Genomic DNA, 27,856 nt, shown 5'->3' on the forward strand with positions numbered 1-27,856 from the left:
ACATGACGTGGTATTTTCATATTGTAATATATGATGTTCATATTAATGCAAAGTTCCTGTTCTTTTTCATAGTTTTCGCACAAAAAAACATGTGTATCTCTGTTAAATGTCAATGAGCGTACCCCAAGCTTTTTATTTTCAAAGCCTTTTACATTTAATTCGGCTCATTTCATGCTAATTTAACTTTTTGCGACCCGCGGAAACAACTTTGAAGACGACGAACACAAAATGTAAAATCCTAAAAAGTTTTGGTGATAAAGCTGCACTGCTCTGTGAACAGAGCTCGGTGCATATTGTCGGGTGTATTAGGTTAAGAAATCCTACTTTTTAGATATAATGTTAATGATTTGTTAGAGAAAGACCCAGCTGAACAATTCAGAACATTAAAAATGTCTTGGTAAAATGTATTTTCCAACATAAGGAAGTGAAATGTCATCACCAAAGCATGTTTTCACCCACTCTGGGCAGAGTCACCTGAATTCAGTGCGAGTGCATTGAAATCAGAAAACACTGTTGGCACTCATATCTGTTACTCCCTTCAGGGGCACTGTTTATATTAGCAAAGGCAACTAACACACTATACATTTAATACCTGGAATAAGCAGTCAATCCCTTGTCAACCCATAAACCTGTAATGCCTCCCATCTTTAGAGGCTCCGAAAGCTCTTTAAAAGGATAGTTCAGGATTTTGGCAATGACGCCATTCGGAAAGTATTCAGACCCCTTGAATTTTTCCACATTTTGTTACGTTACAGCCTTAATCTAAAATGGATTTTTAAAAAAGTGAAATATCACATTTACATAAGTATTCAGACCCTTTTCTCAGTACCTTGTTGAAGCACCTTTGGCAGCGATTACAGCCTTGAGTCTTCTTGGGTTTGACGCTACAAGCTTGTCACACCTGTATTTGGGGAGTTTCTCCTATTCTTCTCTGCAGATCCTCTGAAGCTTTGTCGGTTGGAAGGGGAGCATCGCTGCACAGCTATTTTCAGGTCTCTCCAGAGATGTTCAATTGGGTTCAAGTCCGGGCTCTGGCTGGGCCACTCAAGGACATTCAAAAACTTGTCCCGAAGCCACTCCTGTGTTGTCTTGGCTGTGTGCTTAGGGTTGTTGTCCTGTTGGAAGGTGAACATTCACCCCAATCTGAGGTCCTGAGCGCTCTGGAGCAGGTTTTTATCAATGATCTCTCTGTACTTTGCTCCATTCATCTTTACTTCGATCCTGACTAGTCTCCCAGTCTCTGCCGCTGAAAAACATCCCCACAGCAATATTCTGCCACCACCATGCTTCACCTAAGGGATGGTTACAGGTTTCCTCCATATGTGACGCTTGACATTCAGGCCAACGAGTTCAATCTTGGTTTCATCAGACCAGAAAATCTTGATTCTCATGGTCAGATTCCTTTAGGTGCCTTTTGGAAAACTCCAAGTGGGCTGTCATTTTCCTTTTACTGAGGAGTGGCTTCCATCTGGCCACTCTACCATAAAGGCCTGATTGGTGAAGTGCTGCAGAGATGGTTGTCCTTCTGGAAGGTTCTCCCATCTCCACAGACAAACTCTGGAGCTCTGTCAGAGTGACCATCGGGTTCTTGGTCACCTCCCTGACCAAGGCCTTATCCCCTGATTGCTCAGTTTGGACGGGCTGCCAGTTCTAGGAAGAGTCTTGGTGGTTCCAAACTTCTTCCATTCAAGAATGATAGAGGCCACCGTGTTCCTGGGGACCTTCAACACTGCAGAAATATTTTGGTATGCTTCCCCAGATCTGTGCCTCGACACAATCCTGTCTCGGAGCTCTACGGGCAATTCCTTCGACCTCATGGCTTGGTTTTTGCTCTGAGAGGCACTGTTAACTGTGGGACATTATATAGACAAATGTGTGTCTTTCCAAATCATATCCAACCCAAATGTGTGTGTGGGGGGGGGGGGGATCAAGGAGTCTGAATACTTCTCTAGTCAGCTGAACTCGTGGATACCATTTTTATGTCTCTGCTTCCAGTATGAAGGAAGTTAACGGTAGTTCTGTGAGCCATTCGTAACTAGCTTAGCAGCTCCTAAGCTCTCGAACTACTAAACTTTTCATGGACAAGAGGCAAAAGGGGTTTTCATAACTACGTACCTTTTAAGTGTTTTTGATTTGAAACATTCAGTAAGTGAGTGTACATTTGAAGGAATTTCAGGGCCACATTTTACACCCGTAGGGAAATACCTGAAAAGTGCAAACATGAATTCAGCAGCAGCATCTACAGACTTAGACAACAACTCAACCCCTGATCTCTACCCACAGCTCAGGGTCAGGGGTCAGCGGTGCATTGTGAAGCCCTGAGAATTCCAACAAACTGTAGTCGCTGTCGTCCAGAGCTGTCGCCGATATCAAATGTTGGTTTCGCACACACTAACGGTACCCTTTTAAAGCAGTGCACAGCGGCTATGGCTGTTTGGTGTTGCCTTGCATTAGATTGTCATGCTATTCCCTACGCTAAGGTAGCAAAGGGCTGTTGACATGCCTCTCAGAGAGGGATAAATATGCACAGGCTGGCCAGATAAGGTCAGCTGTGGACTGGTAGGGTTCAAACGGTCAGTGGCCCAGGCCTCCCGCGCCCTCCATTTTACACAAACAGGAGGACAGCAGGAAGGATTTAAGAGTTCACTCTGCGGTAAACGGCTAATAACGTTCCAACCTCCCGTTCAGGGTCAGTCAAGCCTCTTATTGCTATCTGCGGGGGAGGTCGACTAGCAGCCATACTTCAATCCCTGGGTCGTCTGTCACTTCTTTTGCAAGCTGTTTCTCCCTGGCGCTTTCCGTAGCGTTGTGCGGGCGGCTCACCGTGTGTCTGTGTGTGACTGGGTGGTGTGCGTGCTGGGTGTGTATCTCTGTGTGTGTGTGAGTTAGGAGAGCAGTGAAAGGAGAGAGCAGCACATCTTATAAGCTAAGTCAACAACATTATATCTGCCTCATTTGTTTAGGCAAAGATAGTAGTTAGCAGGGTTAACAGTGAAAGGGGAGATTGGGAAATGCCTCTCAGTGTGGAAACCCTGTCATTCAAGTATACTGTAATTTCCATTCCTACATGGATGGTTGCGCACACTGATAATACCATGCTTAACAATATTTCAGGCTGACACAGATGGCCAGCAATGGATGAATGTATGTATGGCCTAACAGTAGACAGTATAACAATATAAACACAGTAGAGAACAGAACTGTAGTCCTTAAATACCTAACCGGACCAAACTATAACAACAAAACCTTGGCTGAATGGAACCTGAACCACACAGATAATGCAGCCTGTGTCTGAAGCAGCTTGACTTTGGTCGTTACTATAAACACCTGTCTTCAGTGTGGGATGACAAGTGGGAGCTAGTCATGCTGTCGTAAGGCTGATGGATAAGAAGGCATGGTTTTAAATGTAGGTAGCCTATACCATATCCTCCTTTCCACTCATTCCAGCCAAAACAAAATAAAAAACAAAATGGGCCTCTCTCTGGACGCTAACTTAAAGTAACAGTATACCTGGATGTTTCTGGCAAAGCAATTTCGCTCTAATATACAGCTATCAGTTTTCCCTCATATAAGACTTTCCCAGAGGAGCCAAAGTCACTGAGTCAGTTAAGCGAGGCCTCACCAGAGTAGCCAAGCCAAAACCAACCCCCAGAGAGAGTTTGCCAAACCTCACTCTTGAATCATAGCCTTCTGTTTGCATATTATGGAAATCGGTGGAGCTATATTAATCTATGGGTGTAAATCACAAAGAGCATGCGGTGCAGGGTAAACAAGCGCCATGGGGGGTATGCAAATGACGGCTCACTCTGACACAGATAAGTTGCTGGCTTGGAACATTAAATACAATCAGGTCCATAATTATTGACACCCTTACTAAAGATGAGAAAAAAAGACTGTATAAAATAAATAATAGAAATACTGAGCTATATTGTACGCTATAAAAATTTGGGGAAATTATAGTATTTTATACAATAAAATTGATCAAGTAATACAAAAACTCTCAAAAGATAGGGGTCAAAATTATTGGCACCCCTGTTTTCAATACTCCGGGACTCTCCCCTTACATTTACATTTACATTTAAGTCATTTAGCAGACGCTCTTATCCAGAGCGACTTACTGCCCTTGCGAGGATAACGTCACTGAGCCTTTATCAAAACATTTTTTATGAGATTGGAGAACATATTGGGATGGATCTTAGTACATACCTCCATACAGCATATTGAGGACATTTTGAGGTACTTTTCTGCATATGCTTCGGATTTTTAACGCCAAACGCACCACTGGTGTGCGTGGCCAAAGATCTCTATTTTCATGTCATCTGACCATAGCACCGCCTGGAGTTTGATAAACAGCATTGGCACTTCGATTGGAACCGATGCTATGGTCAGATGACATGAAGATTATTTCATTACCCCTCTTGAACTAAAACCATCATCTTTGTGTTTTAAAGTCACTTTAATCTATGAGTGGCCGGTTGCTGTGCATAGTTTATTGAGCTGCGCATAGTTTATAAGTGCTAAGCTGTAGCGAACACACACACACACACACTCACACACACACTAACCGAGCCAATGTGTAGATTAATCAGCTGGGGTCTGTCAAAAATGGGGCCCATCCTTCGCAGGCAGGGCAAGCCAAATAACTCTCCCTGCACTTTCTCTGCACTCTCCAATGCCCAGAGAGAGAGAAACGTAGAGGAAGATTGAGGGAAAGAGAGAGAGAGAGGGAGAGAGAAAGAAAGAGAGAAAGAAAGAAATGTAAAAAATTGTCTGGGTCCTGTATAAGCACTTTTGTGACATCTGCTGACGTAAAAAGTGGTTTATAAATACATTTGATTTGATCAAAAAGGGGCTTAAGTGGTGGGCGTGGCAGAAAGCACGTTCGGCCCATCAACGTGGCAGAATTTTCTAGGCGATTTTAGAGGCCCCGTCTTGGAGGTGTAGAGACAATTTTGCATTTTTAAGCCGATTTCCTACAATTCTATACATTTCTCAATGGAGCTGAGAGACAATGTTGCAGTTTTAAAGCACATTTCCTGCAATTCTACCTATTTTGCCATGCAGCTGAGAGAAAGTATTGCAGTTTTAAAGCTAATTTCCTGTGATCCTATGCATTTTGCCATGGCTAATACAATGGGCTTTTGCTCAAACATTATAAACAAAAAAATCTATATTGTTAAATTCATTGTTTTCTTTTAAAAAATGTATTATCCCTGACTGTCTATCCTTTATTTTGGTGATGGTTAGTTCTGAAAGATGTGTGTATCAAGAATGGATGTGTGTATCAAGAATGGTCCACCAACCAAGGGACAACTTGACACAACTGTGGGAAGCACTGGAGTCAACATGCGCCAGGATCCCTGTGGAACGCTTTTGACGTCTTGTAAAGTCCCCGACGAATTGAGGCTGTTCTGAGGGCAAATAGGAGTGCATCTCAATATTAGTACACTCAGTGTACAGGTCCATTATCTTTTCTACATATTTTATAGCTGGTTTTAGTCGCTTAAGTTTACTCTGAAAGCGTTTTTCCATCCCCAGAATGTATTTCAGGATGGACTTAGGCGCAGTGTGGCTTTAGGAGAAAAAATTCCTGAAAGAAAAAGAAAGAAAAGAAAGCCAGAGATCCTGGTACGGTCGGATAGCACTCTGACACCCTTTTCAGAAAAAGGAATGCCTGACCTAATTCTCTGCCTTTCCCATTCCCTCTCAGTTCTGTGTTACAGAGGAAAGAGAGTATCTGGCAGAGATGCATTGCAGAGATGGACAAGTAGATCTTGTGATTTGTGTATATTGTCCCTTACAAGAAATGCAAACAGCTGATGAGAAGTCGGTTGTGTTGACATCCTCAGAATAGCCCATGCCTGAACTGTGAGCGTGTACACATCCTCAAATCCAGTTCAATAATCACTTATTTCATTGGAACATTCACACACACACACACGCGTGCACACACGCGCACACACACACGCACGCACACACAATCTCTCTGGGGCCACACTGCCAGCCTTGGCCCATAGAGTACTCCAGATGTGGAATGCAGGGATGCACAGGGAACAGTTGGACACGTCCCAACATGGACAAGGGTCAAGGACTCAACCGAGGCAAGGTGGAAATGGAGTATCTGTTTGGAACGTGTCCCACGAGCCAACTCTACTGTACCGATTTGCTCCTCAGTCATTGAGTTCAACTCAATTTACAGGCTCTTAGGGCAAGAACAGCTGTACAGAAGACAGTTATCTATATTAACACTTGTTGTCCAAGTTGTCGAAATGTGTGTGTGTGTGTGTGTGTGTGTGTGTGTGTGTGTGTGTGTGTGTGTGTGTGTGTGTGTGTGTGTGTGTGTGTGTGTGTGTGTGTGTGTGTGTGTATGTGTGTGTGTGTGTGTGTGTGTGTGTGTGTATGTGTGTGTGTGTGTGTATGTGGGTGTGTGTGTGTGAGGGTGTAAGAGTGCTGCTTACAAATGCATGGAGGATTATCTGTACTTGTATGTATGCATTCATATGGGTGTGTGTACTCTGTCCCGGTCAGTGAGTCTATTGCTCTAAAAGTCTGGTCACGTGCAGTAATCACAGATCCATTGCATCATGAGGATAATGTTTCCTCACACCAGGGAACTATAGAGAGATATTCACATGATCCTGAACTCTGCCCTTTCATATGAGTACATAAACACTGACACAGCCAGCTGCACTTAAACATATGTCAAAATCTTAAAGGCGTACTGTACATTGATGCATAACACCATCCAAAATGCACAAGTACACACCTAATAGACTCTAGAGGGTTTTTAATTACTGTTCACAAAACAATGTCCATACAGGCTAGAACACTTTACAATGGAAGAAGACACCGGTAGCTTTCCTTGCTAGCTGACAGCTAAAGCTAATATCAATTAACTACCCTAGTACTTTGTTTGTGTTAATATGCAAACCATCATGCAAAATATACTTATTTCAAAGCTGTTTGCCACCAAAAACTTTATTCATTCACTTATTCTCTCTCACGTCTCTCACAAATACTATCTAGTATTGCCTCAGCGAACTGATTGCCTTGTGAATGACATCATTACTGGTTAAAGAGACAGCGCACATTTTTTATAAAGAAAGCTCCTTCTAGGCTTGGGCAGTATACCATATTTACTGTATACCGGGGTACTTGGAAAAAGCCACAGGATGGTTTTTCAATATCGTCAATACCGTCAAAAGGATTTCTTTGAAGATTTTCAATAATGGTGAATATTTGTAGATACTTTTTAAAGTTATTACCAGCAGTGCAATAACTTAGGAGATAAAGAAGATTGCGTTCTTCATTTCATCTGTCACATTATTTTAAATGATGAAGCTTACCGTAGTTCCCCAGTTGAACAGTTGAGCCACTCACGTGTTGGTTTGTAAATAGCACAACAGGAGAAAGCGAGCTGGTGAGTCCATAGCGTTCTATATCGATCAGCGAGTCTCTGTTGTGCAGCGCATATGAGTTGATGAAGTTACACTTGAATGCAATTTACTTCTAAATGTTTGCTATCAGATACATTATTTATACAACAGCCTGTTGAAACCACTTCAAATTAGTGGATTTGGCTATTTCAGCCACAGCCGTTTCTGACAAGGTGTATAAAATCAAGCACACAGCCATGCAATCGCCATAGACAAACATTGGCAGTAGAATAGCCTTACTGAAGAGCTCAGTGACTTGCAATGTGGCACCGTCATAGGATGCCACCTTTCCAACAAGTCAGTTTGTGAAAATTTGACCCTGCTAGCGCTGCCCTGGTCAACTGTTATAAGTTATCTTATTGTGAAGTGGAAACGTCTAGAAGCAATAATGTCTCAGCCGCGAAGTGGTAGGCCACACAATCTCACAAAATGGGACAGCCGAGTGCTGAAGTGCGTAGCCCATAAAAATTGTCTGTCCTCGGTTGCAATACGCACAACCAATTTCTTAACTGCATCTGAAAGCAATATCAGCACAAGAACTGTTAGTTGGGAGCTTCATGAAATGGGTTTCCATGGCCGAGCAGCCTCACACAAGCCTAAGATCACCATGCACAATGCCAAGCGTCGACTGGAGTGGTGTAAAAATCAATGCCATGGGACTCTGGAGCAGTGGAAATGCTTTCTCTGGAGTGATGAATCTCGCTTCACCATCTGGCAGTCCGACATTCAAATCTGGGTTTGGCCGATGCCAGGAGAACGCTACCTGCCCCAATGTATAGTGCCAATTGTAAAGTTGGAATAATGGTCTGGGGCTGTTTTTCATGGTTTCGGGCGAGGCTGCTTAGTTCAAGTGAACGGGAAATCTTAACGTTACAGCATACAATGACATTCTAGACGATTCTGTGCTTCCAACTTTGTTGCAACAGTTTGGAGAAGGCCCTTTCCTGTTTCAGCATGACAGTTCCGTGGTGCAAAGCGTGGTCCATACAAAAATTATTGGTCGAGGTCGGTGTGAAAGAACTTGACAGGCCTGCACAGGCCCTGCCCTCAACCCCATCGAACACCTTTGGGATGAATTGGAACGCCGACTGCGAGTCTGACCTCACTAATGCTCTTGTGGCTGAATGGAAGCAATTCCCCGCAGCAATGTTCCAAAACCTAGTGGAAAGCCTTCCCAGAAGAGTGGAGGCTGTTATAGCAGCAAAGGGGGGGACCAACTCCATGTTAATGCCCATGATTTTGGAATGAGATGTTCAACGAGCAGGTGTCCACATACTTTTGGTAATCTTATAATGGCTTTCTGCCAGAAGTCAAAGAGCTCTGGATGAGTTATCTGTACAGCTGCCATTTTTCCTTGTGCTTACTAGTAGCGTTCTACTCCTTTCTGCTCTGTGTACTACACATGCTGCTCTTCCTCAGAAAAGCATGCATCACAACTTTGTTCATTTGTGCAATTTCTCTAGTTCACTTTCGCTTGAAAATGTCCACACTCACTGAAAATGACATTCGGTAGAGACTAGCTATGTTTATATAACTTTATGAGTTGGATTTGCCTGTTTTTGCAATTTGTTTATGTTTGTTTTCGCTCGTTAACCTTTAGCTAACATTGTCTATGTGATTTCGCTATTAGTTAGTGCTAATTTTGTTAGCATTCTGGTGTGCTATGCCGGTAATACCATAAGTCGCAGTATAAGAGAAGGATGGTATGACAATATGAAAATCTGGATACCGCCCAAGCCTAGCTACTTCTATGCAAATGTTGTTTATCAGTACAATAAAATAAGTCCCAAATAGAAGGGAAACAGATTGTTTGTCATCTGTAGTCCCATGAAATCACCTAAAACAAGCTCAGTAACTCAATGCATGCACACACTCTTTTTGAAAGTGCATTCACCTGTATTGTGGATAGGCCTAGGCGACATCTTGATTTACCCAATTTATCAATATAGATTTACCATTCAAATAAATGATTACCATTATGTAGTTAGATTGTTTTCTTTTACCAAAGTCAAATTGATTGTATGACTGTATAATTGACTCCATTAATGCATACATGGCAGTCTCTGAAAAAATTTTGATGTACAGAAATTCAAACTCAAAAGATGCCCAAAGATTGAACAGAGCAGTAGCTGATTTCATATTTTTGGATCAAGGTCCATTCTGTGACTTTGGCTAATAATCCTTATTTTTTGCCGTGGTATCGTTTTTGGTATTGAGTATCGTGATAGTATCGTGTATTGTGATACTAGACCTGGTATAGGTCAAAATTCTGGTATCGTGACAACACTACCCTACATTGGGCTCCCAAGTGGCGCAGTGGTCTAAGGCATGGCATCTCAGTGCTAGAGGTGTCACTACCGACCCTGGTTCGATTCCAGGCTGTATCACAACCGGCTGTGATTGGGAGTCCTATAGGGCGGCGCACAATTGGCCCAGCGTTTTCCGGGTTGGGGTTTTGCCTAGTTAAATAAAGGAAAAATAAAAAATAAATAAAACATTGCTCCAAACTGGTAGCTCATGTTTTTGTGCATTAATTAGGTTGTAAATAACTTATTGGTGTTGTACAGAGTTCTTCTTCGAAAGCGAGATCAATGACGGTCATGTAATGACACGGCACTCTATAAATATATGAAAGAATTGTCAACAAGCTGTCGGCTAATGGGCATCCTGATAAATCCAAATCAAATCAAACAGTCATCAGGGGTTGGAACATAAATTCATTTCTAATCGTTTCGTTCTGAATAGAACCATATTTTTTTTCTCTTCCCGTTACACTGTTCTGACAACAAAATAAAGTTCTGAACCGGTTGTAACCCCCCAAAAATGTACGGTTTACATTGTTCCTTTCTGTTCCTTTTTAAAGCTGCAATATGTAACTTTTTGGGTGACCCAACAGAATTCAGATAGAAATGTGAGTTATAGATCTGTCATTCTCATTAAAAGCCTAAGAAGCGGTAGATCTGTTTTATGTGCCCTAGTTCCATGCCTTCCATTTTTAAGTTCCTTTTTTGCGTCTTTAGCTTTCGGTTTTGTACACCGCTTCAAACAGCTGAAAATACAATATTTTTGGTTGTGGAAAATACATTTCATAGCGGTGTAGATGGTACAATGATTCTCTACATTATACTTACTTGTTTGGTCAAATAAACTGAAATTAGGAACTATCACAATTTTAGCAACCAGGAAATGGCAGGGCAATTTCTGCATAGTGCATCTTTAAACGTCTGAAATATCCCCCCAAAAATTTACATTTAGCTTGACAGTAAATTACTTCAGCAACCAGTGCTGATAGAGCAGCTTGCTGTGGATCGGGCACGTGATTTAATCTGTATAGGAAAGTTGGTTAGAGCAAATGCTATTTTAAGGGGGAGGAGAGAGCGAGAGAGGGTGGAGGAAGCTTGTCTTGAAGCGCTGGGCATCTTCTTATGACATGTATTATCTGAATTAGGCCCACAGAATTACACCTATGGAGGAGCGGCTTCTATTGAGGAACTTTGAATGTCTTTGGTTTAATGTTGGACCAGAGCAAGCGTTAGCTAGCTAGCCAACTAACAAACTTGTGTGTGAAGAGAATTAACTAGAATTAGAATTAACAACACATCTTACTTTTTTGTAGTTAATAAATCCAATGTGAAACAACTAGCAGTGAAAAAGTAAATCCATTCTTCTCTAATTAAACATCTCTTCCTAATTTCTGAATTACACTTGTAATATCGTCAGTAGGCTATAGTAACCTATGTAGGCTATAGTAACCTAGTAACCTAGGAAAAGATTTCCAGCTGGCAGGCAGAGGCTGGAATAAGATTCTGAGTGACAGAGTGAGGGCTTTGCATAGGCACTTTGCTGCGATTTTTGTGGGACTGGAAAAAAAATGTCCAGAACATAAAATAATGTTATTAACCAGTTCCCATGCTTTTAAAATAACGGTTACGTTCTGGAACAGTATAGATCGCTTTCGTTTTCGGTTCGGGTTCTGTTCCTCCAATAATTGTACTATTTTCCGTTTTTTTTTTTATTCTGTTCCCTGAACCGGTTCCAACCCTTGACAGTCACGGTGTGTCACAGTCAAAGACACGGACGGTGAAGTTTCTAGTTGTTGGTAATAGTATACTGGCGAACAACAATCTCTATTTCTGGATGGGAAAAGTGCTAATTGTTTAAATGCATCCACACCCATGAGGACACAATGGGAATTCACACAGACAAACAGACATACACACAAACGCACGTACGGGCATACAAACACACACCCACACACACCACAAACCAAATACAGTGCAATGTTACGCTCGTCAAGTCCCCTTGAGCTATGACTTCATTGTGACATACACCCAACCACTGCCTCCTCACAGACACACACACATGCACACACACACTCCCACAAAATAATATCAAGACGCCTTCTCATGGCCAAGTCACCCGATGCATGAAATAACAGGTGTGCAGGACGGGAGAGGGAGGGAGTGACGGGGGTTAAATTGAGAGCTGAGATAACAATCGGGACACGATGACAAGATGACAAATGGAGGTAGAATCAGCAGCAGCGGGCACGGCAGCGTCAACAAACAGAGGAGGGTTTTGTGTAGTGGAGTTTCCTATTTCCTATGTGCAGGGCCTCCTATGTGCAGGGCCTCCTATGTGCAGGGCCTCCTATGTGCAGGGCCTCCTATGTGCAGGGCCTCCTATGTGCAGGGCCTCCTATGTGCAGGGCCCCCTTCGTCGGTTGGGTTGCTAGCGTGGTTGCTAATCTTTTGGAAGAGAACTCCTGCAAGCCCTCATTACAGGATCTCACCTTGGCTGGCAACCCAGCCCCAGCCCTGCCCTATCCCCAGCTATTCATCCCTCACCTATCTATCAATCAACACAGTTCACAGAGTACATTGGTTGCCCATTCACTGCATACTGACTGCAATAGATCATTGGAAATAATCTCCATACCGGGGGGATTTTGACGCAGAATTTGAACCAATACTGTATCATGTTCATGTGATGCCTTAATTGGTATCACAATTCGTATGCTAATAATATCAGTGATAGTGATAAATTACTGTGGGTGTTCAATTAATTACTGTGGTTTATGAGATTATTTCACCACAGGAATAAAAACAAAACCAGTAACTGCCCCAGGCTTGGCTTACTGTCGAATGTACAGTAACTCAGTCAGAGTGTAATCATGTGGAGAATAACAATATGATTCAGGAAAGTTCATCTTTCAGATGTCTCTCGTCAGACAAACATTGAACCTTGGGACGGGGATTGCGGCTCACTGAGCAAAGGGTCATGTCTTGTCCAAAAAAAGTGATGGAGGGACAACATCAACACTTCAGTATTTCAGTGCAAGACACAAAAAATAAACTGTAGTTATTCTCTCTGTCTCTCTCTGTAGCCAGGGGAATATTTTACACACATCTCTCTGTTCATCGCCCCAGGGAAACTGATGTGGGACTATGTATTAAGGGAGAGAGCCAGAAGTGTGATCAAAAACTTGGGCGCTCTCCAACTGAAGCAGCTTGCAATAAATTAATATGTAAGCCTTGTAGTGACAGTCAAAAGGAGGCAGGATGTCATAACCCAGCACAGTAAAAGCTTAATAAGGCCTACTCTCTCACACACACATTATCCCAAAGTAAATTCACTTCCCCACACACACGCGCACACACGCGCACACACACATTATCCCTAAGTCCATTCACTTCCCCATACTTGGAATTCCACAGCCTGTCTTGGGTGAAGAGCCGGGGCTTTAACGAAAAGCCACGTTTCTATTTTAAGGGCCGACTGTGCAACAAGGAGCTCTTATTTGGCCTTGTATATGTTAGCCAGTTAGCGTTAAAAATAAAATAGGACCCTAGTGTAAGAAGTGGCATTAAATTTGAAAGGCTCAATGAAGAGGTGGACGGACTGCTGCTTGGGACCTGCCATACCCTCAGCTCCTGGAATAAGTCCATCGAAATTTCCTGAAGCGTGAAAGATTACAAAAACAGGGCAATAAAATAGCAGTGTTTCTTCACCATAGACACCCATTTATTCTCCCCACCCTGATTGGCAGTTCTGTGGAAGCTTCGGGAGGGCAGAGCTAAGATCGTGGCGATCTTATGTAAACTTTTGTGCTCGTTTGTAATTTCCTTCCCATTCTGTTGCAGTTTGATGATTATTCTGAGGCAGTATGCTGACTCAGCACGCTAACCAAGTAAGTGTTTCTTGACAAAGTAAAAATAATGGGTAAGATTAAAAAAAAGATATATAATAATAATTGGATGTTAATAAACACATTTAGCAGTTCACTTTTCATTTAAGCAATAAAACGATGGCCTATTTACAGATGGTAAGTAACTATTACAACAATAATTATACCTTAGGGAATATTTTGAAAAAAAGAGTCAAGATTAGACTACTACTTGTGGCTTAAATTATGATATTGATATTCTGGGCAGATTAAACTACAGTAGTTGTAGTCCAGAGAAGACCTGTGTATATTTATACTGAATCATGCTACGCCAGTCACGGTTGCTACTCTGCTTGCCTGTGACATCTCCGCAAATCCGTCACGACTTCACTTCTCTCCCAGTGCGTAAACACAAACAGAGAGGCTACTAAAATGGGCCCATGCCAGACAGTGTCAGATGGGCTCCTACTCGTAAAGCCGTCGCCCTGGCAAAAATAACGCTCCCGCGCCGCGCGCCAAAATCTTCCAGCTCATGAAAGGGGTTGTAGAGATGGAGGGAACAAGCAGTCGTAGCCAGGGCCACATGACTGCTGTTGATATGTGTAAAACAGCCTCAACTCTCCCCGTCCAATAAAGGGATGTTTTATACCTTATTATGTTATGTCCCTGTGAACTGAGGTCGGCTGAGGATTAAGACAGAAAGAGAGAGAGAGAGAGAGAGAGGCAGAGAGAGAAAGAGAGAGAGAGAGAAAGAAAGAGAGAGAGAGGCAGAGAGAGAGAGGGAGAGAGAGGCAGAGAGAGACAGAGAGACAGAGAGAGAAAGAGAGAGAGAAAGAAAGAGAGAGAAAGAAAGAAAGAGAGAGAGAGAGAGAGAAAGAGAAAGAAAGAGAGAGAGAGAAAGAGAGAGAAAGAAAGAGAGAGAGGCTTTTGTATATTATCTACTTCACTTGCTTTGGCAATGTTAACATATGTTTCCCATGCCAATAAAGCCCCTTGAATTGAATTGAATTGAGAGAGAGGCCCTGAGGCAGAGAGTGGGCTCATGGAAGTCTCGCAGTCATGTTCATACTAGGAGTGGCAAGAGAGGTGGAGGAGGGCGCTGTCTGGCAGCCATTTGCATGGAAATCCCAGCCGAGGAGAAAAAGCAAATAAAAAGGAGCAGAAACAGAAAAGTTATAGGGACCCTGCCTGCTAGGAAATGAAGAGAGGAGGCTTGGCTTAGCTTGGCTGGAGCTGAAAGAACAGAGACAAAAAAAAACTTTGTAAAGCCACACATTTGCCTCTGAAGGCGAGACGCAGACGGTTTGTTGGTAGTGGTCTGCTTGTGTGCGAGTGTTGTCATCTGTGGTAGTGTGCGTTATCTCAAAGACGCCAGGCAAGCTTATCAGCAGTTAGGGGGGCTGCGTTGTCCTCTGAACAGGCTGAAAGCAGACAGTCAAAGTTCAGCTTCATTAGTACTGTACGGACGTAAGCAACTCATCCGCCACTTCACTCAAGTTCACACTGAGAGGTGAACAGGTACCTACACGGTTCATGAAGTTCATTGTATGTTCGCTGAAAAAGTGTGGTGCCCAAAATCAATCATTGCATTCAAGAATAAAAGCAACATAGAACAATTTGTCCCTTTTTGGGAGACCTGACCAAATTCACATAGATTGGTCATTATACTTGAAAGCAAGTCTAAGAAGCAGCAGATCTGTTCTATGTGTGCTATATCTATGCTTCTCATTCTTAAGTTTTGTTTTTGAGTCTTTTACGTTCCGTTTTGTACACCAGCTTCAAACAGCTGAAACAACAATATTTGTGGTTATGTAAAATATATTTCACAGAGGTTCAGATGGTACAATGATTCTCTACACTATACTATCTTATTTTGTCACAAACTGAAATTAGGTGAACTATTATAGTTTTAGCAACCAGGAAATGGTGGAGCGGTTTCTGCATAGTGCAACTTTAAGCTTAGGGTGACGTAGAAGCTCACCTGAAACGGTGCCTGAGGAAAACCATTAGTCACACAGAAATGACAACCTGCACTCAGTAAATAGCCCCTTCTTCACCTCAGCCAATGGCGAGTCACAATGACAACCCTAAACCATTTAAGTCTCATCTGACCTCATCTGTCTTTTGACCCCTATCTACTGGTTAAACCATAGACGAGTGGTCACCAACCAACCTCAAGATCACTTTTGCAGTCAAAAAGCAAGCCAAGATCTACCGCTCAGAATAAAACATAAAATCATGAATCTAATAAAAACAGTTCTGTAGGAATGGAGTGTGTACAGTAGGTTTAATACATTATAACAGCATATTGGCTATATGCCTGGCCTGCCAATATTGTTCTCCTCAGACCGTATTATATTTAAAAACTCAAACTTTGATTACAAAATAGATGAGTTTGTGTAGCACCTGCGAGTTCCCAGTTGTCTTGAACACACTGAAGTCGGAGATTTCCGAGTTCCCAGTTGTCTTGAACACACTGAAGTCAGAGATTTCCGAGTTCCCAGTTGTCTTGAACAAGGTATTAGTCTCAGCAGAGGGAGGGAGAGATTAGCAGAGGGTCCGCCTCTCACGACCCCTGCTCTCTCCTTCTTTTCCTCCGGTGAGACTGACCAGGAGAGGCGACACCGTCTTGTCTTCGACCTGATGGCGAAACTCGAGTCGGTACCACATCTGCCTCAGGCACAAATTCCTGTTGTTCCTATGACCAGAGAAAGTGAAATACTCCTCAATATTAAAATAGACACAACGAGCTGCTAATAATAGTACAAATGAAGGGCTATCGATACACTTGGCTACTCATTCATGCAGTTGCAGCGCGAACGGAAGTAGAGAGAAGCACGTTTTATGTTTTGTAATAGTGTTGAATAATTTTTTTGGGCAGTGCTGAATAAAAACTTAAACATGAACTCACTCATAAAAACAGCAGCTCTTTGCTGTAGCTATTCTTTGATAGTCTATCTATAGTAATTGTTTTAAAAGAAATCGCTATCTACAGTAATTGTTTTTATGATATAGCTGTGGCCAGGGTCATGGGAGCTGTAGGTAGGCACAGTTTTTTTAGCTATCCGATTGGCCAGCGCAGTTTAGCAGACTCAATTTATTTAGCCACAGATCTCCCGGTCCGCCTGGTAGGCGGAGTTTGTCATTTCAGACAAATGAAATGGCAAAAAAAATGGGAACTTTTGAATCAAGTGCACCTACTGCGCTCGACCGGTTGGTGACCACTGCCATAGACCGTAAAATGAATGGACAAAGACATCAATGACGTCACCCCATTGTTTCCTATGTGAAGTCTCAGTGGGCATTGAAGATCAGGAAGTGTCGTTTTAGTGCGTTGCCATCTTGCTTCATGGAGGAGTTTTTGGAAACATTGCACAGTTTAAGCTATTCTAGGAAGTGACTTTGCGGGCTAGCTCAGTGCTGTCCCCTCTGAGTATCTCAAATTGAAGGCCGACCGGGATACTGCAGGGTGCAATTTATCCTTAACTTCTGTGTGCAATTTTAAAATAATCGGTTAAAGGAAATACATCTGGTGAAATAGAAACAAGTATTGGTACCATGATTGTGTACGAAAAATGTTTTGTATCCACGAATATTCACCACCATACTCTTTGACTATTATGGGGGATACTGCTTTCTGAAAACATTGCCTTTGTGTACTCTGGTGCACTTCACACATTGTCCTTGCTAGAGTGGAAAAACTACAGAAGTGTGAATAATCTAGAGTTGAGATTAAAATTTTAAATTTTAAACTTTTTTCAGATTTCACAGAAAATAAATTAACAGAAATATAGTTGCTAGACAGGATAAAAACCTGTTAATATTGACTAGAAATCAATGGGAGTGTGTCAAGTGAAGAGAGTGAAGAGAGTATGGTGAAGAGAGTATGGTGAAGAGAGTATAAAGGGATTATAAACTGGGTGGTTCGAGCCCTAAATGCTGATTGATTGACATCCATGGCATATCAGACTGTATACCACGGGTATGACAAAACATGTATTTGTACTGCTCTAATTACATTAGTAACCTGTTTATAATAGCAATAAGGCACCTCGGGGGGTTGTGATATATGGCCAATATACCACGGCTAAGGGATGTATCTAGGCACTCCGCACCGTGGTGCATAAGAACAACCCTTAGCCGTGGTATATTGGCCATATACCACAAACCCCCAGAGGTACCTTATTGCTTAAAGATAGTCACTTGTTGGTAACTGCACAAAACAACCTCTAATGCATTGGGCCAGGTCATGTTTCAACTCTACCTCTGGGAGAAAGATGACATTTTGGTCAACCATGTTAATAAAATAAAAATGGTAAACGTTGGCATTGTCACACACTGTTATAACACTCATTTATCAAAAGCGCACATTTAAAGCCTTTGAGAGAAGGTCAGGCCAATTCAATTCAACCCGGCGGATCAACAAATTGGATGCACAATTGTATGCGAGCATATCTCAGGACAGACAATGCTGGCTATTGTTTAGCCAGTCAAACAATCTCAATTGTTATACGCTCACATCTATGGGACCAACTCTACATTACCTTCACCTTAATCATTCAAATGGACTTTGATATAAAAGGTTTTGAGAGAAGTTTATCCAGGTAAAGACCATGTGCCTCAAATGCTGTCATTCGCAGAGCGAAAACATACAGATCAGCTGATGGCCTTTTGTGCTGGACTGCCTGCGCCTTTCTGAACGGAGACCGCGAGGGCAACCTGTGAGCGCATGGCATAAATTGGTGACATAATCTAATTAGTCATAAATATGAGCAGGGACAATCACGCGAGAGCACTCCGGGGACATGTGTGGGATGACTAACTCTGCTGCACCGTATTCAGGTCAAGTCGACATGAAAACCATTCACTGTCAAAGCGAAGAACATTGTAACCAAAAAAAAAAACTATTTTTCAAAGACAGTACATTGTCCAGTCTTAGTTGATGTTGTATAAGTAAGTAATGGAATCCGGACAAATTCCAGTCTGGCACCATTGCCCACTCTCACTCTCAGCCTAGACTGTTCAGGAAAGGGCTCGATGTGTTTGACTACCCAGCATGTCACGGTCTCTCTGTAGGCTCCTCTTCTCCGCTCTCTCTGACATCATAATAGAGTGGATTCAGATCAGGACATCGGCTGCACTGCATAGCCTGCTTATATAACTGAACTCTATCTCACTTTTTCTAAGCTTCCAGCACCACTGTCCCATACAGAGAGAGACAGAGAGAGACCGAGGGGCAAATGAGGAGGAAAAGCTGAAATGTCTTGAGTCAATAAGTATTCAATCCCTTTGTTATGGCAAGCCTAAATACAAATTTGCTTAACACGTCTTATAACGCGTTACATGGACTCACTCTGTGTGCAATAATAGTGTTTAACAGATTTTTTTTATGAATACCTAATCTCTGTACCCCACACATACAATTATCTGTAAGGTTCCTTAGTCAAGCAGTGAATTTCAAACACAGATTCAACCACAAAGACCAGGGAGGTTTTCCAATGACTCGCAAAGAAGGGCACCTATTGGGAGATGGGTAAAAAATACATTGAATATCCCTTTGAGCATGGTGAAGTTAGAAATTACACTTTGGATGGTGTGGCTCAGTTGGTAGAGCAAGGAGCTTGCAACGCCAGGGTTGTGGGTTCGATTCCCATGGGGGACCAGTACAAAAACTGTATGCACTCACTACTGTAAGTCACTCTGGATAAAAGTGTCTGCTAAATGACTAAAATATCAAAGTGTATCAATACATCCAGTCACTACAAAGATACCGTTGACGGAGAGGAAGGAAACCGCTTAGGGATTTCACCATCAGGCCAATGGTGACTTTAAAACAGTTACAGAGTTGAATGGCTGTGATAGGAGAAAACTGAGGATGGATCAACAACATTGTAGTTACTCCACAATACTAACCTAAATGACAGAGTGAAAAGAAGAAAGCCTGTATAAAATAAAAATATTCCAAAACCTGCATCCTGTTTGCAATTAGGCACTAAAGTAAAACTGATAACAATGTGCAAAGAAATTAACTCTATGTCCCGAATACGAAGCATTATGTTTGGGGATAATCCAACACATCACTGAGTACCACTCTTCATATTTTCAAGAATGGTGGTGGCTGCATCATGTTATGGCTATGCTTGTCATCGGCAAGGACTAAGGAGATTTTTAGGATAAAAAGAAACAGAATAGAGCTAAGCACAGGCAAAATCCTAGAGGAAAACCTGGTTTAGTATGCTTTCCAACAGACACTGGGAAACAAATCCACTTTCAGCAGGAAAATAACTTAAAACACATGGCCAAATATACAGTTGAGTTGCTTACAAAGATGACATTGAATGTTGCTGAGTGGCCCAGTTACAGTTATGACTTAAATCAGCTAGAACATCTACGGCAAGACTTGAAAATGGCTTTCTAGCAATGATCAAAAACCAACTTGGCAGAGCTATAAAAAAAATATATGCTAATATTGTAAAAGCCAGGTGTGGAAAGCTCTTAGAGACTTACCCAGAAAGACTCGCAGCTATAATCACTGCTAAAAGTGATTCTAACATGTATTGAATACAGTACTAGTCAAAAGTTTGGACACACCTACTCATTCAGGGGTTTTTCTTTATTTTACACGTTGTAGAATAATAGTGAAGACATCAACACTATGAAATAACACATACGGAATCATGTAGTAACCAAAAAAGTGTGAAAAAAATGCAAATATATTTATATTTCAGATTCTTCAAAGTAGGCACCCATTGACTTGATGAAAGCTTTGCACACTCTTGGCATTCTCTCAACCAGCTTCATGAAGTAATCGGGTTCGTGCCGTGGGGGAGATCTTCATAAGCTATACTCAACCTTGTCTCAGGGTAGTAAGTTGGTGGTTTGCGGATACCCCTCTAGTGGTGTGGGGCTGTGCTCTGGCAAAGTGGGTGGGGTTATATCCTGCCTGGTTGGCCCTGTCCAGGGGTATTGTCGGACAGGGCCACAGTGTCTCCCAACCCCTCCTGTCTCAGCCTCCATGCTGCAATAGTGTATGTGTCGGGGGCTAGGGTCAGTCTGTTATATCTGGTGTAATTCTCCTGTTTTATTCAGTGTCCTGTGTGAATGTATGTATGCTCCCTCTAATTCTCTCTCTCTCTCCCTCCCGAAGGACCTGAGGCCTAGGACCATGCCTCAGGACTACCTGGCCTGATGACCCCTTGCTGTCCCCAGTCCACCTGGTCGTGCTGCTGTTCCAGCTTCAACTGTTCTGCCTGTGGCTATGGAACCATGACCTGTTCACCGGACGTGCTACCTTGTCCCGGACCTGCTGTTTTCAACTCTCTCTCTCTACAGCACCTGCTGTCTCGAACTCTGAATGCTCGGCTATGAAAAGCCACCTGACATTTACTCCTGAGGTGCTGACCTGTTGCACCCTCTACAACCACTGTGATTATTATTATTTGACCCTGCTGGTCATCTATGAATGTTTGAACATCTTGGCCATATACTGTTATAATCTCCATCTGGCACAGCCAGAAGAGGACTGGGCACCCCTCAGAGCCTGGATCCTCTCTAGGTTTCTTCCTAGGTTCCTGCCTTTCTAGGGAGTTTTTCCTAGCCACCGTGCTTCTTCATCTGCATTGCTTGCTGTTCGGGGTTTTAGGCTGAGTTTCTGTATAAGCACTTTGTGACACAAGCTGATGTAAAAAGGGCTTTATAAATACATTTGACTGATTGATTGACTGATAGTTACCTAGAATGCATTTCAATTAACAGGTGTGCCTTGTTAAAAGTTCATTTGTGGAATTTCTTTCCTTCTTAATGCGTTTGAGCCAATCAGTTGTGTTGTGACATGGTAGGGTTGGTATACAGAAGACAGCCCTATTTGGTAAAAGACCAAGTCCATATTATGGCAAGAACAGATCAAATAAGCAAAGACAAACGAAAGTCCATCATTAGTTTAAGACATGAAGGTCAGTCAATCTTACTGATATCTCCCCCGTACTAAACATAAACAGTATGCACTAATACACACATAATAAACCATGTAAACCTGTACACATAGTGCATTTTTTCTTTTTTTTGTATCTTTAACTCTTATTTTACCAGTTAAATTGAGTGAGAACAGATTGTCATTTACAGCAACGACCTGGGGAATAGTTACAGTGTCACGTTCTGACCCTAGTTATTGTGTTAATCCTTTGTTTTGTTGGTCAGGACGTGAGCTGGGTGGGCATTTCTATGTGTTGTGTTTCTATGTTGGGTTTATGGGTTGCCTGGTATGGCTCTCAATTAGAGGCAGGTGTTTGGCGTTTCCTCTGATTGAGAGTCATATTAAGGTAGGTTGTTCTCACTGTTTGTTTGTGGGTGATTGTCGCTGTGTCTGTGTTTATTGCACCACACGGTACTGTCTCGTCTCGTTCGTTTTTTCCCTGTTCATTGCGGGCTTCGTTGTATGTAGTTTGCATGTTCAGGTCAGTCTACGTTGTTTGTTTGTTATTTTGTAAATATTTCAAGTATAGTTCGTGTCAGTGTTCGTCGTGTTTAATAAATTCATTATGTCTATGTTGAACGTAAGTAGCTTGTGTGTGCACTTTCGTTTGTAGCTTCACGGTTGTTTGTTGTTTTGTATAGTTTGTATAAGTGTTTCGTTTCGTGTTCATCTTCATAATAAAGAGAAGATGTATTTTGCACACGCTGCGCCTTGGTCCTCTCTCTCTCCCTTTGACGATCGTGACACACAGGAGAGAGGAGGGGGGATGAATGAGCCAATTAGAAGCTGGGGATGATTAGGCGACCGTGATGGTATGACGGCCAGGTTGTGAATTTAGCCAGGACACCAGGGTTAACACCCTTACTTTTACGATAAGTGGCATGGGATCTTTAGTGACCACAGAGAGTCAGGACACCCCTTTAACATCCCATCTGAAAGTGATGGAACCAAAAATGTAGGAGGCTGAGTTACTGTACACAAATGAAAACATTGAATTACAGAAACTTTCCAAAGCCCACACTGGGTTTATTTGCTTTTAGAAACATGTTTATGGTGTAATGTCTGATTTGGCCAAGGGCCAAGGCTAATCAACAGAGGCAAAGAAGACAGAGATTTAAACAACTAGGTAATGATTCATGTGTAGGTGGAAATCTGAACTCTGGATCATAAAGCTGGGAAATATCTCCCTCACAAATGAAAACAGCTATCAGTATCCCTGATATTTGCCCTACCACTTGTATGACGTTGTTCTGAACCCACTGCCCCCAAGTCGTTGTGACATCGTCAAGTCCCCCCCCCCACCCCCCCCACCCCGTCCATTGGTCTGTCCTGTACGGAGATTGTGCGCGCCCGGTCGAGTGTGTGTAGCAAGCTAATTAGTTTAAATATCAACAGTACTGCCACAGCAGCATAACATTTGATTAACACTTGATAACACTTGATTTACATCCCCATCAATATTCGGCCTGGTTGGCTGATAGCCTACGCATAACAGCACTTCATCAATTATTTCCTTAGCTGCGGGAAAGTTGCTGGAGGTGCTGCAGCACCCCTGATAAATGTAAATACATGTGCCAAAGTTATAGAATTACTGCTGTCTGTTCAGAAAGAAATGAAATATTCAGAATAGCCTTCAAATCAATTCTAAAAGCATTAACAAGAGCAAGGTATTGTGTTTCATTTGAAAACAGCATCACATTTTGTCAAAGCAGAATATTTCAGGTCATCCTGAGTCGTCCTATAATTTAGCCACAGAGGATCAATAGCTTTTTATTTTTTATTGCCTAGATGTGGCTGGAAAGAAAAATGGCTCCTGCTGAAGAGAGAAGACTCTAATCTGTCTGCTTTAAGCTACTTTAATATTTAATCAACTTCCAAATAGGCCTACTGAGCAAACATTGTTTTAAGTAAAACAAGAGAGAAGTAGGCTTTGGCACGAGCGCATAGTGAGCTGTGCATTATTGGGTGAGTCAGTGAAACTGAAAAGCTTTTTTTAGGACTATCATTTTCTTGTCATATTGTACAATATGTGTGTCTCCACACACCTAGGCCTAGTCTATTAATGGATTCAAGACAAGGTTGTTTTTGTTGATCTCAGATTCTCAGTTGGTCAGTGTCAAAGTAGCCTGTCATTTCCATCATTTGTGCGATATTACAAAAGTATCTAGTCATACACAATGATGTATAACTGCACGAAAAGCGTTTATTAAAGGCCACATTTGTCCTGGGCCCTAGGCTACTAAAAATGGTCCCCATGTGTGCAAAAACATAGCCATCAGTGATTGGATCATTTCTAACCAATCAGAGTATCAAAGCCAATGACACATTTTCAAAACGCCGCTTTACCCATGTGTGTTCTGGGTCTGGCCCAACCCATCCGTTTCTGGAACCAATCAGATGGTCTATAATGGATTTGCTCGAGGGGGGGCGTTCCTGCAGATCCAGGAATGACCACATGCAGGAACGCCCCGAATTGCGGGCTGCAGTTGTACACTATTGACTGATTGCGGAGAAGAAACTTTAATGTCCATGGGCGTGGTGTTGCATTTGGAGTTTGGATAGCAAGGCAACATTTAAATATACATAACTGCATGACAGCGCTAAGAAAATAGACACATTTATTGTAATAGAATAGTAAGTAACATTGTACCAAGCTATTGACATTACACAGTAACTTGGGAATTTCCCAAACAAGTGTTCCATGATATTTTCCAGGCCCATATTGTTAGTATTATCATGCCCTATGACAGTCAGAAATCAATATTCATGGAGCTATAGGCCTAGAATTATCAGTTTCATTCTGCGGTTTCATTGCAAATGTGATGTGTAATTTGTACTGTAACCCTTAGAAGTTGGCAGTTATCCAAAGTATTTGCTGCAACTGTGCTACAAACATACCTGCACCAGATTTGAACAATATGACACTTACTTGCTAAAATAATATGTGTACCTCCTACACACAAGGCCACACAATATAACCTGCACAATAATAGACAGATGCGTGTATATGTGTGTGTGTGTGTGTGTGTGTGTGTGTGTGTGTGTGTGTGTGTGTGTGTGTGTGTGTGTGTGTGTGTGTGTGTGTGTGTGTGTGTGTGTGTGTGTGTGTGTGTGTGGTATCATAAATTAATAAATACAAGTTAGGCCCCTCAGTTGATTACGTGAACACATTGTACACTGACTATCTGCATCGACAACTACATCAGACAATACATTAAATAAACACTACAACAACAGTACAACAGCAATTGCGGCGAATTATATTTTAGCAAGCAAACTGTAGGAGGCCAAGGTGAAGCGATACTGTAGCCTACATAACGCTGCTGATCTGTCAAACCATGCAGCTACTGGGGCTAGCTTGGACAGACAAATACGCACAAATGCGACATGCAAGGTGGGTAGAACACGTTTGAAAGTAAATATGTGCCAATGAGACTCACCGTCAGGTTCTTCTACTGTTTTGGACAGGAATACGGTTGTTTTGAGACTGAAACGAGGATGAAAAAGTCAAAGCCTCCCCGTATAAAGCGCAAGTGGAGTGGTAGGGTATGCAACTGCACAGTACCGGGCTTTCCTATTTTAAAAAATTCCTCTGCAAAGCGCCGCTTGCCGTCAAAACGTCTCGTGCGGTTCCTAATTTGCACTTAAACAAAGTCACAAGGTGCTCGTTATTTGGGATTCCCCATGAGGTGTGTGTAAAAATGTGCTCCAGTAACGTTTCGGTAGGCTGCCACGACAGGGAAATGGAATCAAGAGATATACTATTGCTCCTCCCTCCGCATATGTACAGTATGGGGCGCACACTGCTCTGGGCCAATGCAAAGCTCTGGGCCCGCATAAAACAATTTAATAAAACTGGCTATCTACCGCTCTCTACAGGACTACCACTCTCTACAGGACTAACACTGTAAAGTACAAACACATCTACCTCAGATTTTTTTTTAAACGACTTTAAAAGTAGCAATATTCGCTTTGAATGTGAGACCATGAGAATTAATGTAGCCTAGTGTGGAGATGTTGAGCATCCCCTGCCATTCACACTGAAACGAGTCTGGCGTGGTGCGTTATTCTCGTCCTCATATAGGCTAGGTTCGCCGAGGACGCGGTCCAGCTCCTCCCTTCACAAAGAAGAATGAAAGACCTCTAGTACCTCACTTGCCTTACCCGGTGGGAGATGAGGTTAGGTGAGGACCATGAGCTTTTCTCAATAAGACAAAACCATTTTCAATCAAACTGAGGCTATTAATAAAATAAAACATTCTTATCACATGTCGTGCTTATTTTCTGCTTCTAATGTTACACCTTGAAGGTTTTCTATAGTCTACAGCAGTTTTGTGTCGACCCTGAAAATCTGACAAAAAATATTTTGGACCGAATGCTGTGGGAGGACTTGGAGACAGGGCTCAACACTTGGGCAATGTTAAACACTCTACAGATAGCAGATGGGAAATTGTTATTAATAATGCTAGAAAGCCTGTCTGAAAAGCAGAAATGTGGGTCTTATCCAAGAGCAACATGGGAGTGGATTGCATTTTCTGTCATATTGTATCAGTAGGAAGAGCTCCACGTGTTACTGCCTAGAGACAACAAACTGGCTAGCTTATATAAGGATTTGATTTAATAACTTCCAAAATATGTATTTTACCATGACCCCAATGATGAGGATTCCAAAACTGCCCATTGCTTTATATTAAGGTGACATACTAAAACATGACAACTTTTGCTTCCATCCGGTCTAAATAATCCCCCTCTTTTTCCCATTAAACACAGCACTAAGATTTCTATCATGACTGACAGATATTTCCATCAATAGCATATGGATCCTTTCCTAGGTGGTAAGAGCTCATATATAAGAATTATGCTATTTCTGCTATTAGAGAGAGCTCACATATTAAATGGCACGGGGTTTGAGAAATCATGAGGCATGATGATATATGCTTCCAAGGCATCAACGATGATTCAGAAAAATTCGGTCTATTTCATCCATTTTCATCTCATCTAAGAGCTGCATGGACATGGCTGAGCAGAATGTATGCTTACTGGCTCGGTTCAGTCAAACACCAGTCACATCATCTAATCTTCCAGACAAATATGTTTAGAGACAAACACACTATAAAGTGTATTAGGATATGTTTTCAGAACAGTTAATGCTAGCGCGTGTGACATGTACTTTGGATGGAATCAACTATCGATTGAAATCACCTGTGTGAGGGAATAAAGATTGATCCTTCTTTGCTAAACCCTTGGTCAACATGGTGTGTGCCTGATTGATGTACAGCAGATGGGATCTGTGAGGTTTGATATGGGGAGTTGCTGTCTTTGATGGCAGCACCCTACACATTTCCATTTGATCACACCGAGCAACAGTGTTTTTCCCCGGAATAAAGCAGCTAGTCCACCACAGGCTCATCCACTGACAGTCTGATCGAATTTGTGTGTGTGCGTGTACGTGTGTGTAGGTGATTGAAGGGGCAGAGTGGAGGACTAGAGTGCCGAAAGGGCAGATAGTAATTATTTTAGCTTCCATCGTGTGTTCAAAAGACATGTAAACAAAGCAGCAGTCAATGACTAGAGCACCCAACTGTTGTTCAATCCCTCTTGATATTCAATTGGAGATCTTTTCATTCTGAGTTATTTATATTTTGACACCAGCCACTGCGCAATGTCATCCATAACCTTTATGTGTTACTATATTAAGTATGTCCGTAGCTTATTCCTGCCCATAGTATAATCCCACTGCCACCATGGGGCACTCTGTTCACAACGTTGACACCCATACGACACCATACACGTGGTCTGCGGTTGTGAGGCCGGTTGGACGTATTGTCAAATTCTCTAAAACGTAGTTGGAGGTGGCTTATGGTAGAGAGATTAACATTCAATTTTCTTGCAACAGCTGTGTGTGCAAAGTTTTCATCAAGGCAAAGGGTGGCTACTTTGAAGAATCTCAAATATAAAATATGTAACACTTTTTTAGTTACTACATGATTCAATGTGTTATTTCATAGTTTGGATGTCTTCAATATTATTCTACAGTGTAGAAAATAGTTTTTTTTTAATAAAAAAAATAGAATGAGTAGGTGTGTCCAAACTTTTGACTGGTACCGTATATACAATTTTATCGACAGTATACGTATAAGTAGCCTGCGTCAGTCTTCGGAGGTGGAACCTCAACAAGCAATTCCGCTCTAGAACAGGAATTATATAGAAATAGGGGCAGGCATTGCCCTCAGGTGGGGTCCTTTTAATACTTTTTGTACTGAATTACAACAAAAAATGTAC

General features: G+C 42.1%; 1 protein-coding gene across 5 annotated transcripts in view; it reads right to left on the bottom strand.

Annotated features, from left to right (window-relative positions):
- The window catches only part of LOC129842521 (thyroid hormone receptor alpha-like), a 185,779-nt gene extending 160,175 nt beyond the window's left edge, over window positions 1-25,604 (bottom strand). For 2 of the 5 annotated variants that reach the window (XM_055911416.1, XM_055911341.1), the window contains exon 1: window positions 25,015-25,604. The gene's annotated coding sequence lies outside the window, so the exon portion shown is untranslated. Of the gene's footprint in view, window positions 1-16,008; window positions 16,301-25,014 lie in introns of all 5 variants that reach the window. The other 3 variants (XM_055911133.1, XM_055911282.1, XM_055911217.1) reach the window with 2 other exon arrangements.
- Between the last annotated feature and the right edge of the window lie 2,252 nt (window positions 25,605-27,856).

This window comes from Salvelinus fontinalis, chromosome 1 (assembly GCF_029448725.1).
Source record: "Salvelinus fontinalis isolate EN_2023a chromosome 1, ASM2944872v1, whole genome shotgun sequence".
Lineage (NCBI taxonomy): Eukaryota > Metazoa > Chordata > Actinopteri > Salmoniformes > Salmonidae > Salvelinus > Salvelinus fontinalis.